We start from the raw sequence: 16,991 nt of genomic DNA on the forward strand, positions 1-16,991 counted from the left end.
TTTGGTTTATGGTGTAATGACAGATCGTAAGTTGTCTATGGCGGGAAAAATGGAGGGAAAGTTGCAAATTAAGTGGTTCTCTGATTAGATAATAAAAGCATATAATTACGGAATGGCAACTGCTACACGACAATAAAAAGAGCAATAAAGTCGATCAATTTCGCAACGTGAATTAGAATAGAAAACTGCTATTCAAAGCAAATTATATTCACACACTGATAGCGACACTTTCTTTTAAAATCATGGGAAAAGATCTGCTATAAATAGTTAATACAATATAAAAAGAAGCTATTGAAAGTTTGAAAGGAAATTAGTCTCACTTTTCTTGGTGTAAAAAAGCAAGATGGCGCGGGAGCAAACAGATGTTGGGTTTCCCGCGTCGCGACGGCGGCCACGGCGCCTGCGCGGTGATGGCGCCATGCGAGTCCATGTATGTACCATAGTGCATACATAGTTAGGTTTAGTGGGACAAGACCTATTGTACTCATTGCTTGAATTCTTCGAGATCCAATCTTTTGTTTTGCAAGTACAATTACTGAATTATTCTTCGAATGTTTAATTTATTCCACGTACGGTTACGGTACGAGCTGGATTACCAACCTGCTTATAGGAACCTAGTTAATATATGATCAAAAGGATTTAGAGTATTTTTATGAGATAAAGTTTTATAACATAAGGCATTAGTTCTTTTTAAATTGAGATTACACCACCGATATGAACAGATTTCTTTGGAGTGCACCGTAAAATCCATAGAGTATGTTCACCCTACCACATTTAGCGAGTGTTGTGTGTACTTTATATTGGCCAAACCGTTACTGTCAAATAAAGCAGCCAGTTAGACATACGACAATGTTTATTTTAGCTATTATGAGTACTAGATATGCAGCCACATGCATGTTTACTTTAAGTATTAGGCTACAGCTGTATAGTCGGCAGTGTCAATACAGAATTAGTTTGTTATTAGTACACTGCGATTTAGCCTGCATTAGTACAGAAGACAGAAATGTGCAAGAAAAGCCTTTAGAACTTCGGAATAAATGATTTCACTTCATCATCCTTCTGCCTTCAGCCCAATTTTTATTTGTAGTCACTCAGCATGTCTTCTTTTGGTTGTGATTGTGACTAAACTCGTAAGTTTTTTTGTAATCGTTATCAGCCTTACTTATAAACGTGAATTAAATAATAAGTAATACTTCATGGCTGTTTAAGAAAATTCTTACTTATAAACATTGTTTAAGCATGTCTTAACTAACATTTAAACACTACTTAATACTTTAAGTAGTGATTACTTAAAATGTTGCTTAGAAGGTGATTAGAGATTTTTATAAGTAAGGGCGTATATGTAGTATTAATAAAGAGACCTTTTAAAAAATAAGTACTAGGTACACTACCTAAACTGTTATTGAAATACCTAATCTAAGTTCACCTTTCTCAATAATGATATAGGTAGTCTGCGATGCACTAGTCATTTGAAGTAAGTTCTTGTTAGCAAACTAATAGATTTCCAACGACATAAACATAACTGGCTTTCGCAACCTACGTGGAAGATTGCTATCCTTATTTAATCTGTGCTTCGATGTCGACCGGCAAAAAAAAGTTAATAGTCAAGAAATGGCGGCAAATTGAGTTTCCTAAGAAATACTATTAATAGTGCAAGACATTTATTTCAATTATTTGCTTCCGTGTTGCTTAGATACTAATTGATTAAAGTTAAAAATATCGTTGAGCTAATAAGCTGTGTTTTCTTTGATGAAATCGTTTTCATTTCCTGTTTACTTCGAGTTAACTGGGTTTATTTTATCTGTGGTTAAACAGGACTTCAATAAAATCTTTCCCCCTTATATGCTGAATGCAAAATTAGTATTGCAATACACGTAAGCATCAAACTAAAGGGCTGACGGCCTCTGACGTGGAATTGTAACAACGACTGCTACTGAGTAACATTCGGGGACGCAGCTTTACATGCCCTCCAAGAACCGGGGGTGTAACACTGCCAACATCTAGAATCCTGCTGCTTTGTGAAAGTTTCTAAAACCCACTAGGCGATTTCGGCCCGTCAAGCACTTCGGCAGTCGCACTACGCGAAAACTAGACCAACGAGGCAGTTTTTTTTGCACTGTAATTGCAACATCGTTAATACATCCTTGGAAAGTAAAGAGTAAAACGCTCATAAATTTTCTTTTATCACGTAACAAAAATTATATTACACTTATTAAGGATTATTGTCAATTATAATCATAAAAATAATGAAAGCCATTAATTAAAGTACCGTTTAATATTCTTTACTGTGATGCAGCACGCAACGATAATTGAGGGGAGATTTTTAAATCTGGCAATACTGTAGCAGCTTGTTTATTACATTTGCGTTGGAATTAAAAATACATAATCTTTATGATGGTCAATTTATGTACTGATTTCAGGATTTTGATCAAAAGACCGTTTCTCGGTCTCATTTTCAGAAAAAAATTGGTTCTCGGTGTTTGTTAGAATGGTCGAAAAATATTTTGAAACGGTGTGATGACGTAAATATAGTACCAATAAGACAAAACGGCGCCAAATGTGTTCTAACTTCTGTGTTTTGTAATACCGGCCACAAATCTTGCCAAAAAATAAAGACTGCATCCACATAAAATCGCATGCAATGAATGCAAACACATTATCGGTCAATGTTTTAGCTGTCCAATAAAAAATAATGAATATTCACGCAACTGTACTGTTAGCTGAGACGGCTTGTGACGTCATCCAATCAACGGCGGATCCAGGGGGTAGGTCACAAGGTCATGACCCCCCCCTGGGCCAGGTTCAGGACCTAAGAGGACCAATAATTGAAATGGTTAAACACGATGTTTTATGTTTTTGTTATAAGTATAAGATAATTTTTATTCCGAGTGAATAGGAAGATACCTACATAGTTACCGGTAGAGTAGTTTTGCTGAAGAATTCGTGCTCGCAACGCTCGCTCTCTATTTTTTATTTACTCTTTATTCGTACCCAAAAGGAGGAAACGGGACCCTGTTACTAAGAATCCGCTGTCCGGGTTGTCTACATTACATGCTGTATCTCATGCAGGGCCGTCTTAACCTATGATGCAGGCAGGGTGTGCGAATAACCCGGGCACCTCGAAATCAGGGGCGCCGCGGGACGCCCCACCACCAGGAAATTTCGAAGAAATTACACCCGTTCGATAAGGAAGTTCCACATTGTATCATGATACTGACAAAAAAGTCGCCTTCTCTTTGTTGGATTGATCATTTTGATTATTTTTAACTTTTAACATCCTCCAACTAAGTGAATAAATTCTAGCTCGCTACACTCGCGAGTAAATGACCATGTCTGTACTGTATTTCTGATTATTTATTATTTTTATTGACGCACCGAATCAAAGAACACAAATGGCACTCGCTCTAATCACGGTTCCTTTTTATTTGTACGTAATTCCCAGTCTGATTGGTGAGTCTTCAAACAAATAATTTTAAAAATTTCGCGCTCGCTTCGCTCGCGCAATATCATACATACCTTGTCTTGATATCTTCATAAGTCAAAAAAAAAAATATTAATGGAGTCCTCAAAAACAAAACAGTTTGCGCTTCCGACTTGTTACTTTATAGCGCTTTTTAAAACTTATGAACTTTTTGTGTCCCAAAATTAAAAAATTTGCGCGCTCACTTCGCTCGCGCTAATTTTTACAATAACGTGGCCCTGTCTCGACTTTCATAACTTAAATCTGGCCAACAGTTTGAGCCCACAATGATTTGGATTTTTTTTTAAGTCCTTTACCTACCAAAAAAGTGACTTTCGTTCGAACGTTCTTATTTATATTCCTTTTGATTTTGAGTAGTACATATTGTATGTATTTGTGCTGTATATTTGTTATACAGCAAGAAAGCGTTTTCATCTACTTTTATTCCTCGAACTGAAAAAAAATTTTCGCGCTCGCTTCGCTCGCGGTTTTTTCAATTTCACGTCTGTGATTATGTCCAAGAAATCGCGTTCGCTCAGCTCGGAACATTTTCTACATAAAAACACTTTTTTAACCTTAGTCCTCGACCTGAACAAAAATTTTCGCGCTCGCTTCCCTCGCGCTTTTTTGTTTAACGCGTGTGTGTAGTATAAATACCTACGAGAAATTGCGCTCACTCTGCTCGGGCCATTTTCTACATGAAAACACTTTTCTTAAGATTCGTAAACATTTCGAGCTCGCTACGATCGCGCTTATTGTATTTATACTACTACTTTTAATATTAACAGAACGCTACAATATAATATTTTTGTGACTTGACCACGACTGTGTGACCCCCCCCTGGCGCCGAAGCTGGATCCGCCCTTGCATCCAATATGGCCGATGTTCTTAATTAAGGCTGGCAACATGTTGGTTAGGTACTTCTTCTTTTATCTTTTTACGTTTTTTTTTACTTAGTGTTGGAATTTCATTGAAAACTTGTAAGCAGCTTTAATTGCATTTGTAAATTTCAATGTTAAAAGAATTGGAAATATGAGTAGGTGTACTTCATTAGAAATGAAGGGGTTGAAAGAGCTAATAAATAAAATTAGAGTGATATTCTTTTTCTGAAGAAGGATAACGCTGAAGTTTTATAAGCTTCTGATAATAAAATCATTCGAAAATTTCAAAATAGAAAATATTTTTATATTCGTTGAAACAAATAGAAGAACCAAATTGTGACCCAGCTTCGTATAAAAGTATCGATTTAGTTTGGCGCCAAACGAGAAACATTTCTTCGGAAATACCTCGGTGACACATGACAAGACATTCGAAAATTCCGGAAATTCCAATTTAATCGTTTGTATTCCACTTCTGAATAAATAATTCGAGTTGTTTAATTTTTGAGTAATCGGTAATTAATTTATTATTATTATTCAACGTTAATCGTTTATTGTTATTTGACATATTTGACATTAATTCATTGACTTATTTTTTAAATGATTTCCTCATTTCCTCCATTGATTTCCAGTATTTTAACAATTTCAAATGTTCAGAACTGTCAACTTATTGACTCCTAAGGAATTACAACAAGAATTCCATTGTTTGGTTGAATTTCCCAATAAATTAAAAGAATGTCGTGTCTCTGTATTTAGCGCTTATCCGTTAATTCCCTTACGTCAAAACAGTTATTTATTAGTTAAAAACATAAACCGCCTACCTAGTTGACAGTTATACTCACTTTTACAATGCACTCTCAAATTAAAAGTACAGTTTGGAAATAAAGATGGCTGTATAATGTTTGACAGCACCAATTCACAAGTACATAGAAATATAAATAGTGATGTAACAAAACAATATCGATAGATATTTTAAATGTGTTCCTTAAATTGAGTGAACGATTGAGATGACCTCTGATCTTGAGATAGCTTGAAGTAAGCCTGGGAAAGTAAAAAAATCATACTTTTTGGTCGAGTACTTAAAGAAGTATCTTTAACTTGAGAGCAAAATCACAAACATTAAATAAAACTTAAGTTTTTTAATAAGTATTATAAAAATACAAACGTTAAATAACACTGATAAATGAAGAAATTATCATAATTTTTATGTTAATTAGTCGAAGCTAAGTGCATAAAATGCCGTTTTGTCCACAAAAGGCAGTTTTAACGGATTATTTGAATAACATAAAAGCTTGGCACCATTTCACAAAGTTACAACATTAAAGAATACGATTTATTTATCTGTGACATTAGTGTTACGCCTGTTAAAAATACTTTTATCGTTTGTGTAGCGTATGGGTTTTTATTGTTATTGTTGATATTGAAGAAAATGTGTGAAACCAATCAAAGCATTATCATTATGAATTACTCAATCAAGTAGCTTAGATAGATACTTATGATATATTGCTGTATTCCCGCGATTTAACCCGCATTCCGTGGGAACTACTGCCCGCACCGGGGTAAAATATAGCCTATGTAATCAGGAAGAGTGTAGCTTTCCAACAATGAAATAATTTTTCAAAAATCTGTTTAATAGTTTAGGAGCTTCTAGAGTAAAAGCAAAACCATGATTCCTCTTTATTACAGTATATGTTGACGAGACTAGCTAGAGAAACAAGCAACTTAAATGTGATAAGGCTGTAAAAGTTACAATCTAGAACTAACCTAAAAGCTCAATTATGCAACATTTCATAATTAATTTCCTTTACAAGTAACATAGTACGCAATAAACTGCCCAAAGGAAATCCTACTCAACCGAGATTTATTGCAAAACGAGTTCACGTTTAGCCACCAAACAAACATAATCTGATAAACTAGAGATGTGCCACTATCGACTAAACATCTCAGCTTATCGATTACGCGAACTATTGTGACACAATCGATATTTATTTATGCGGCATTTTAGAATAGAAAACGTGTATTGCAAAGGTTACTGTAAATGTTATTCAGTGTAAAATTACAATAAAAACATTGCTTTGTTATCTTGCGTTCGTGTCATCTTGTCAATCTACAGCAAAAATTGCTTGTACTAAAATACATTTGAAAATAGAATCAAATTAAAAATAATAGTAGCTTCAACATGAAGGTTTTTTGCTGACAAACTGTTTTTCTATTCAAAAAGGTCATCACTGATAGGTTAAACAGGTATATTCGTATTACTGACTTCACCAGTATAAAAACTTGATTGCCTAATCTGCATTACATCAAAGACAAGGACGAAATCAAAGCTACATACATTATATCTTGTTAGTGCCTCTATGTCTCGTACTAAACGATTGTTTGGAAACAAATATGACTCATTACTTGTCCAGCCATAGCTTAGATCTTAAAACAACAGCCGTAAAGTCTATATTTCCTTGGCATTAAAGCAGGATGTCAACGCACACACGATATACAATTCCGAGGTTTTAATGTCGTCGTACGATAGTAATAATTGCTTGTTTTATGATACTACTGTTGTACTATGGTTTATGACAATGTTGTAGAATGCTGATTGATGTATGTTCGACGATATAAACATGATTTTTAATCAGTTCTGAGAATCGAATGCACTTCGATGTTTTATGGCTACTGAGTAATCGTATAGCTACTTGAATATGTAATTACGTCACTGACCAGGTGACAAACATTGAATTGCACTTTATTTATATAATAGGTACACGTGTCCAATTTCAAGAGTGCAATTATTATGTACAAAGTTATTTATTGACCCAAATATATTAACTTATCTAGCATTACAGAATTAATAAAAAGAACAACACCAATCAAATAATTATATCGAGCAACACACCGCATCACTAGCCGATTTTTTCTTCCAATTTCAAAATTCGAATCCCATCTTCATTCTAACTCCAAAGAGGTTGAGGACTAACATTGGACCTTTTTACATTGACAACCACCAAGTCTTATATCTTTAGTCTGATGATTTCTTCAGAATATAATATGAAACTTTAAAACTTGGCTAGATTTATCCAGGCCCACCCAGGCAGTAGATATCTGGTTCCCTAAGGGGCCGGTTGCATCAGCTGTCAGACAATGGTGCACCTCAATAAGGAAGCTTTCCTAGTCGTGTCGCGCTTATGTAAACTCCGGTTTACTTTAATATCATATAATTATGACGTTTATGTTTGTTTTGTTGTATATTTTTAGGGACTATTTTAGGTATTTTGTCATCAGCTGAGAGGAGAGATTGAATTCCTTTTTTTTTTTCATAAAAAAACTATCATTGCACTTGCATTGTAAATAAAAGACATCATCATTATGGCACGGAACATCATTTTATGATCTATTGTTGTATATCTTGATATCTTCACAATCACTGTGCAGACATGTTTTACTTTGCTCTTATCTAGAAGACACTTGGACAGACTTACTGTTCTAAAATGTGTCTTATGCCTTATCGCTGTGTATTTGAATATCATTTTAGAAGTACTACTTAATTTCACAGATTTTTCCATAATCACCATTTACAAACTAACAAATGATCACCGATGCTTGACTTCCTGGAAGCTGCTCTTCAAGTTTATGAATCATCGTATACATATGTCTTTAATACTATCATCGTTTAAACATAGTATAGTTTCTTACACACGAGTATGACTCACTATACAAACAGGATCAAGGCTCTTGACACAACTCTAATTCCTCTGCTCGTTTGAATACTGAGATGTCAACGTACTTAGTCTATGCCTGTCAAATGAAATTGGCGCCAAAATGTATAGTAATTTGACAGATTCACATAAAATGATCTCAAACCGATAACGTTTTTGTATTTTGCAAACGGATACGAAATATTGTACATAATTTTATGCCCCGGAAAGGTTAATTCTAATAATTCTGGCCTCACAATGAAAACTACACACTATTGTACTCACAAATACAGGAAAAACAACGTGATTTAGTAAACAAACAACGTACTTTGAAATCACAACTTCAAGAGCAGAACGACAAACATAACTTTGCGGGTGGCAAAAATTGGAACTAAAAATAAATGTACTAAATTTGACATTTGAGAGCGCTGTGTCTTGACGAGCAGCGCCTCTGTGGAGTGTCGTAATAAAGTTGGCATTTTAAAAATTCTGTTACCTTAAGGTAATAGGATGATGTCATGTGAGAAACTAGTTAATCGTTTTACCTTCAATGGCGATGACGTCATAAAGCAATTTATTACAAAGAAAATGGCTCTAAACATAATTATTGCTGCTTGAAATAGCTGTAGCAATTTCCGTTTTACTTTAGGACCTTTTTATTATTTCTTCCTTAATTGAATTTTTGAACGAAAATGTCATTTTATAGTGTTTGTGGTTTTAATTACGTCATAAAATTGTATAATTTATGGGTATAATATTGGTTGATATAATATTTAGCAAACAAAATCACAGAATATCTACTGTTACTGCCCTAAATGCTTATAACACAAGGAAAAAACTTTGTGGTCAAATTCGTGGTGCTTATTCATTAATTTACTCTATATCAATTTTGCTACTAACCAGATTCAGTTAGGAGTCATACAATATTCTTTGGTTAGAGAATATACAGTTATTTTTATGAAATATTCCATTGAACCTAAACCGTAGTTTCTGAGTCACATTTTAAATTATTTCATTCAATTATTTAAAACAAATCTGGTTTAATATAATGTCGATTTTCAACCATCAGCTAACTTCTATCTGATCTAAGCTGCAGTGGCGTAGCGTGGGGGGGGCAGGGGGGGCAAATTCCCCGGGCGGCAGGTTTTAGGGGGCGGCAAAATTTACCCAATTAAAAAAAAAACGTTACGTACGCAACTAGTATCTGCGCCGCTACATAAACTGTCTAACAATAACAAAACATTAAACAAGAGAGTTGAAACTTTTTAAACATAAAATTAATTATTGTTAAAATTTGGTACTTAAAACACACGTGACACTACATTTTATGTAATTTTGTTTTTGAGTCTTTAAAAAAATATTATTAAAATTTCGCGCTCGCTCCGCTCGCGTATTCAGAAACTGTATGCGCTTAATTTTGCATTTGTCAACTAACAAAACGTTAAGTACGTTTGGGCTAAATTTTACGTAATTTTTGTTTTAAGTACGATAATTTTGCTCGCTTCGCTCGCGTATTCAAAAACGATATACCCTTCTTTTTGCATCTATCAACAAACAAAAAGTTAAGTACGTTTGGGCTAAATTTTACGTAATTTTTGTTTTAATAAGTCCAATAAAAATTTCGCGCTCGCTTCGCTCGCGTATTCAAAAACGATATACCCTTATTTTTGCATCTGTCAACAAACAAAAAGTTAAGTACGTTTGGGCTAAATTTTACGTAATATTTGGTAACGTCGATACAAAAAAAAAACCCTTTTTTTGAAGTCGGTTAAAAATGACAAACGGCCAGTAACACTTGTTAAAAAATTCATGGGAAGGGGCGGCAAAATCGACAACTGCCCCGGGCGGCAGATACCCACGCTACGCCACTGCTAAGCTGACACTCTATAGACATATACTTATTCTTCAAATCAAAGATATCTGTCAATTTAAAAATCGGTTCTTAGTCTAAGTAAGGGTAAAAGTAGTTTTAGTAGTTACCTATTTGCCTAATATTTGGAAAATGGCCCTTACTCTAACCTAATTTTTAAATAGGTGACTTTGGTTACAAACGTCTACAAGACACCAGCAAAACACAAGAAATACGTTTTATACTTATTATTACTACTTTTAGGTTATTAAATAAAGTTACATATATAGGTCTTGTCATCTAGTCTTGTCAAGCCACCAGGAGTTGACAGGTAACGGTATCCAGTACGAAGAAGCTCAGACATTCCGCCTAGGTTTATCTGCTTGCCTAGACTTTATCTAGATAGTATTAGCGGCTAGAACTTGAGTGCTGATCTACTGATTGCCTTAATATCTAGGTGAAGTTAGGGTAAATGGGCCCTTAGTGATGGGACGAAACGTTTTTTTTTTATCGATAACTTTTTTTATACGTTTATATTCTTTCTAAGTTAAATGGAAAAAAAATATGTATGAAATGAAATAAATTAATTATTAAAAGATCATACAAAATTATTAAATAAAGAAATAGTGTCGTAGTTGAAATAATTTACATACCTATTAAAAACACGTAAGTACAGAAAATCCTTTGATTCAAAACAACACACAATACAACTTCTTATTTAACACAAAACGGGCACATCCAAACACTTCGGAATTAAACTGAACAACTAAACGCATATGTCAACACACGCGGAGTTTTAAAAAAAATAAAACAAAAATGTCGACGTGCGTTACTCGTCCTATAGGTTACGCGCGCAACTGACTTGGTGATTCACGAACGGCAAATAATACCAATTAAACCACCACTACTATTATTTACGTAATAATATTGAATTTGCATGCGATTTTGGACTCTATTGCGTGCCAGTAAGAAACTTGGATGACGCATTTAACTGTGTATTGAGTACTTCTTAAAATCGTGACGGGTTTTTTGTACGTAGTACCTAACACGTTTTATGAATTGTATGAATGAAAAGTAGATGTGTTCGGTAATTTCTAAGCGTTATGGCCGTAAATTGCCTATGAACTGTTAAGGGGTCTACACACCAAAGCCGCTGACCCGGCGGCACAGCCCGGCGGCACGACTGCCGCGGCATGTGGTGTTCTAGTAATTGTCAAATACTCTATGAAAGCCGGCGGCATGATTGTACAAAATACGGCCGGCGGGTTGGGCCGCCGGGCTGTGCCGCCGGCATCAGCGGCTTTGGTGTGTAGACACCTTTAGAACTCAGTTTGTTTACTTAAATAAGGTTGGAATATAAAGCTAAAGGTCTTGGCATAGCTGTGAAATTTATAACGGTGTTCTACGACATTAAACTTTAAATCAACACACGGTGTCTTGAAATAGGAATGCTGTTTAAGTCTGCATGCTTGCTTGTACTAATATATGTTTTATGTAAGTTTACTTAAATAAAATAAAACATTATATTGCACTATAGAAGCAATTTTACTCCCAGATATTTGAAAAATGGATCGCAAATAACAGATTCTACAATTTTGAAGCTAATATTGGGGACATGATCAAAAAGTTTGTAATTAGGCTGATCTCGATATCCACTGTAACCACAGACAGAGCTATTAATAAAACAATACCACAAACAGCTCGGCCCAACCTTGTAGATACAATGGTGAATTAGGTCGAAGCAAATAAAGTAATTAAGCAATAACTTTTGTTCATGCTAATAAGCATGGCGTTCCTTTCTTTCCCAATATTGAAATCCTGCTTAAAACCTTAGACCTCAGTAACCTTAGACTGTAATTTTTTATCGGACGATAGTTTGATCAAAACATCTTGAGGAAACCTGGACTATATAGTCGAAAATCACCAACTAGCATTGAGCAAGCGTGGTGAATAACGCTCAATCCTTCTCCGTGTGAGAGGAGGCCGCAGCCCAGCTGTGGGACGATAAAAAGGCTGTAACTAACTAACTGATAGTTCGATCAGTGTGGAGAAGTTTTTGAGTTATATATTAAAACAATATGGTATCAGCCGAAGAAACAATATGATGGGATTCACGATAACATTCACTTAAGTATTTCAATAAAGTTTTAATTCGACGTTTTCTAATTATAATGCAACTACGCCTCACAATGGCATAAAAAATGGTACGTATAGAACTCCCATCATTTCAGCAATAAAACCTATTTCAAGTGATTCAGTAGCAGCCAGTAATAGGTGTGTAATTATAATACCTAGCTAATTAAAGCTTCCTGCTTGCTACTAACGATGGTTCGCTTTGTAAGTCAATGTCTAACTGTAGGTGCCGACGATAAACGAATAACAAGGAACTATTTCTAACAACTTAGATGGCTAATGGGAAAGGAATTTGATGGGATTTTTTAGATATTTTGTATTATTTGTAATGCCAAATGGCTACGAAGGAGGTTATGTTCCATCTTCCTATACTCTAACCCTCTTATTATAAAACGCGGTATCAAATAAGTATCGGCTTTTGTACTACCTTTAATCCAGCTGTAAGTACGACCTTGAAAAAACGTTATTACAAAACGCAGTTTATCGCAAGTCCTATTACTATCTGTAGTACAAAAGATAAACCATCGAGCCCCCTAGTTTAACTGCAGTACTTAGTCGACAAACGTCAAATTCCGTCATTATTTACTTTTGAGGTTATTTGTTTTGTGATGAAAAAAACGAAAGTTTATATAAATATGTGTGATTTGGAATACTTGGATGTGTTAGAATACTATTGAGAGTGTCCGGGGACCCAACAGTGTGCGTCATCGACAAAATCTCTTCAAATTATCTGACGACAATTTTCGATATAAATATCGATTTATGTTTTTCGAAATAATAGTCAATTGAATGCATGATGATAATCCATGATGATCCTATGATGCTCAACTGGGCTCGCCATAAGGTACGTAGCCTTTACAGGGCAAGTAAGTTGCCAAAACATCCTATTAATTATATAAGAGTCGAAGTTTTTATTATGGATGTTTGTTTATGTTCCACGCATAAACTACCACATGGATTTTGATGAAACTTCGAAAATATATCAGATTATCATACAGTTTACTGTTTATTTACAGATTCAAGACTATTTTGGCGTTTTGCACGCCGTATCTTTGCCAGTAATATGCAATGTTTGTAAAAGACTGGAAGCTTGCTAAAATGTAGGTACAAAAATGCCAAGATGAGCAAGGGAACAAGATTGTGTGATGAAGAACAGTGTCCAACATGTATCAGTGCGTTTCACTGTATAAATAGACATCGGAATAAAATATAATTTTGTACTTTTATGTTGTTTCATTTTCTTTTCGTAATTTAATGCACACGATATTCTGTGTGTAAGTTATTGTGAACTTAATTTTGAAGAGGTTCTAATTAGATGCACAACGTCTTATTTAATAATTTAAATCGAGATGAAAATAATCCAAGTTATTTCTAACCTAAAAACAAAACATAACTCGGATACGCGCGCTGACGTTCCGTTATACGCGCAAACTCGATAGTTGTTTAAAAGAGAATAATTGGATCATGTATATCGTTAAAAGATACTAGAAATATAAAATTACCTTTAAATAATAAAAAGTAATATTTTCAACTGCAGAGATATTTTTTTTATTATCATAGTTATTAATTTTTCATCAAAATAGACTTAACAAAATAATGTAAAAAGGAACGGCGCACAGAATTCGGAACGATTGAACGAATGATTTAAATATTTGTTGCTTATAATCTGTGGATATTATTTGAACTACACTCACACACAGACAAATCGAAGTACCAAGCAGTCTTCTCTTAGTCTACGTTTTGTAATAAGGATGTAAAGACTATCGTAAGTACCGTAACAAACCAAGACGTCTTCAGTCTGGTTTAAACCACTACTTGCGGCAGTTTTTATAATAAGAGGGTAAAAGTTTATAAGAGTGTCAAAAATGCATAAAAATTGATCCAATAAAGTCTCAGAGAGAAAAATTTACAAGCCAATGTTATATGCTCAAATATACCACTTAAGTAATATGTGCCCAATTAATAATGTTTGTATACTGAACAATATTTACTAAATTACATTTTTAAATTAAAACGTTTGTGTAATAACGATGTCTTGATAAGACTGGTCTGCAAGAAACTTCATTATTTTTATAGTCAATTGATAAACCATTTTAATTTCGAGTATTACTTACAATTACAGAGATTGCATAAAAGAATCAAGTTTGATCGCTATCAAACTGCAATTTAGAGACAAAATTAATTATAAATTCTTTGCATAACCAATCTAACGTTTATTTAATCATGTATTTCGTGGCAACCTTGTCAAGTTTTAAATATGTGTTGCCAGCAGTAAAAAGAGAGTGTTCGAGAGGTCGTCATGAAGGTTAGAAGAGGAATATCCTCACTCCTACGCAATCTTGATAGAGTCAGTGTTGATTGATTAAATCAATGAGCATCTCATTAATTATAAATAACATTAATAGACGATGCAATCTTCACCTTGAATATACACATGGAGTGTTTTTAAGATACTTATATCTTTGACTCGGTATAAACTTAAGGTACCTAATTATTATCGACTATTTCTTTAAAATTAAGGTCCATCCTTGTTTCTACGTCTGAAATCACGAATGTTTAGGATTTCCCAGTTTTTATTAATTAATTATGCATTATATGCATCTTGTTGTCTGCATTAAGATAATGCTAAATGTCAAGGATAATGTAATAATTATTTTAATAAAAAACAATAATAACAGAATCATTCCTCGTCTATTTATAATGTGCACGTACTTAAATGTTTCTTGTTACTTGATGCAAGATGATCTGTTTCCTTAGTTTTTTATCATTTAGATCTATTAGTACGACTGGCTACAAAAATAGATAATTTCAACTCCACAACTAAATGAAATGAAAGAAATTCGATCACATAACGGCCCTAATTTGTCAAGAAAAAAAAACTACTGCATACAACGCACTTACAAAACGCAGTCGTCCGAGGGCGTTGACCTCTTGTCATATCGCACGGTACGGCTGTGAACCAGTCGATAAATCTGTGCGATTTATCGATACCCGTGTTTTGTAGGTCGATAACTGTAATGCCTTTTTCTGTACTACGCGTTTATATCTGACCTATAGGTTTTACTACGTACTTGGATGTCTGATTGATTGTCAGGCTTGAAGTGTAATTATTAAAGCCGAGGACGATTCGTGGGTCGTTATTCAACAATAGAATAGACAATTGCAATTTGAATAAATTAGTGGAGACGTTTTGCGTTGTATTTTTATTAGAAATAAAAAAACTTGCAGGTACGTTCTGTTTCTTTAAACTTGTCCAAGAACAGTTCTTCGAATATAATTATCTTTAATGTAATTATCATTCACTAAACTCCTAGCCAACATAAAATAACCTGTCAAAATACAAGAACACATTTCTTCGACACTCCCCATCACTAAAATCCAAGGAGTACATAAAATAAAAGCGAGTCATAATATCCTGCGCCCGCGCCGCTCGGCTGACACACGTGTGCACGATAATCTTGCGGCTCTCACTACAATGCCGCCTCATCTGCATTTAGAACACTTTCAGGATCAAATAATATTCTTTTGAACACTTGACTTCTGTATTTTTGGAGTTATCTTAGCTAATGGATACTACTGGGAGTAGATACAACCATGTTCTTGTTCAAGTCACGTCATTGATAAATTCAAACTCAAAATATTTATTCGCTTGATAGATGAAACATTTAATATTTTTCTTAGTGATCTGTAATCTGGAGGACCTTCTTTGAGTCTATCTCTCATTTGTATCAACATGAACTCATATATTAAAAACATGTAAAAAAAACAATTGTGTTTCAACATGTTTCAATGAATATTACCTTTAAAAAATCTTTGTTTTTATTTCGAACATTTCTTACAGTCACAAAATGTCGTAACCCGAAATATTCAAATAACCTTAAACAAAAGCGTCGTAAACAAAAACTCCGAGACAATTTGCCGTAAAAAACAATAAAATACAGTCGAAGTTATACATCTTTTGACCCACTTACAAGGGCCCGCCCTTTACAACAGTGCAGCGAGAATAATATCAGAAACATGGCTTAAACAAGTAGGCCATCGCGATAAGGGCCTAGGCTCAATGGCCACAGCTACCATAAAGGAATGCATCACTATCTGAACAACGATTAGCTTCTGTACAAGTATTTTTAATCACATCAATCATGTTTAAAGTTGACAACTACCAAATATGAAGGTCGAATTTTGAGGTTAATAACATACTAATTTATGCGAATCTATAATGTGAACGGCCTAGATAGAGATAGATAATTTTATTCCTAATTCGTCATAATGAAAGCTATTTAATTTTAATAATCGTGCTTTTAGATATAAATTCTCACTTGATAACTGTTTTTATGTTTTATTTTTCTTAAATTTTATCACACTATATTTAGATTTTTTTTTTATTTTATTAAAAAATATCGATAAAATTAGATACTTAAGGACATAACACAGCCCCATCACTATTCATAATCCAAAAAGTTCGTAAACATGGAGTCCAAATACGTAGCGTCAAACTAAACAATAACAAAGTATTAACTTTCTTTAAAAGGCGTATGTTTTGTGTGAACCATCTTGTCTGTGCGGACACTAGAGATACAAGCATAAATAAACAGTTGCGTCTTGTGTCTAAATAGGAGATTTGGACACGTTTTATACCAGGGTTTGTTTGAGACTACGAGGATTAAACAGCATTATTAAAAAATACTACGAATCAGTTGGGCGTTTAGGTATGACATACTACTTAGGTTCTAAGGTTTAACCACTATAACTTGTACGAAAATTAAGTCAATTCTGAGCAAAAAAAGGCGAAATCTTTTCTACGAAAGTCATTAAAAAAAAATAAAGCGACACCATAGATAAAATATCAGCCATTGTCAATCTAGTCGCGTTCGATTCCAATTTCAAAATTGGAATTCCGATGAAGGATAAAGTTAGAACATGGCTGCCACCGCGCGCGTCCCAAATTACGCAGGATCCGTTGGTCGAGACACGGTGTATTT

The 16,991-nt window shown here is 34.2% G+C and overlaps 1 protein-coding gene and 1 long non-coding RNA gene across 3 annotated transcripts in view; one reads left to right on the top strand and one right to left on the bottom strand.

Annotated features, from left to right (window-relative positions):
- The window catches only part of LOC110371445 (uncharacterized), a 103,337-nt gene that overhangs the window by 44,871 nt on the left and 41,475 nt on the right, over positions 1-16,991 (bottom strand). The window contains exon 1 of one of the 2 annotated variants that reach the window (XM_064042279.1): positions 10,530-10,759. The exons of the other annotated variant lie outside the window; for it this stretch is intronic. The gene's annotated coding sequence lies outside the window, so the exon portion shown is untranslated. Of the gene's footprint in view, positions 1-10,529; positions 10,760-16,991 lie in introns of those variants that run through there. 2 annotated transcript variants of the gene reach the window in all.
- On the top strand, positions 12,391-13,233 carry LOC135119048 (uncharacterized). The gene is made up of 2 exons (XR_010277945.1): positions 12,391-12,853; positions 13,026-13,233. It is a non-coding gene; the product is annotated as an uncharacterized LOC135119048 (long non-coding RNA).

Source organism: Helicoverpa armigera, chromosome 28 (genome assembly GCF_030705265.1).
Source record: "Helicoverpa armigera isolate CAAS_96S chromosome 28, ASM3070526v1, whole genome shotgun sequence".
Classification (NCBI taxonomy): domain Eukaryota; kingdom Metazoa; phylum Arthropoda; class Insecta; order Lepidoptera; family Noctuidae; genus Helicoverpa; species Helicoverpa armigera.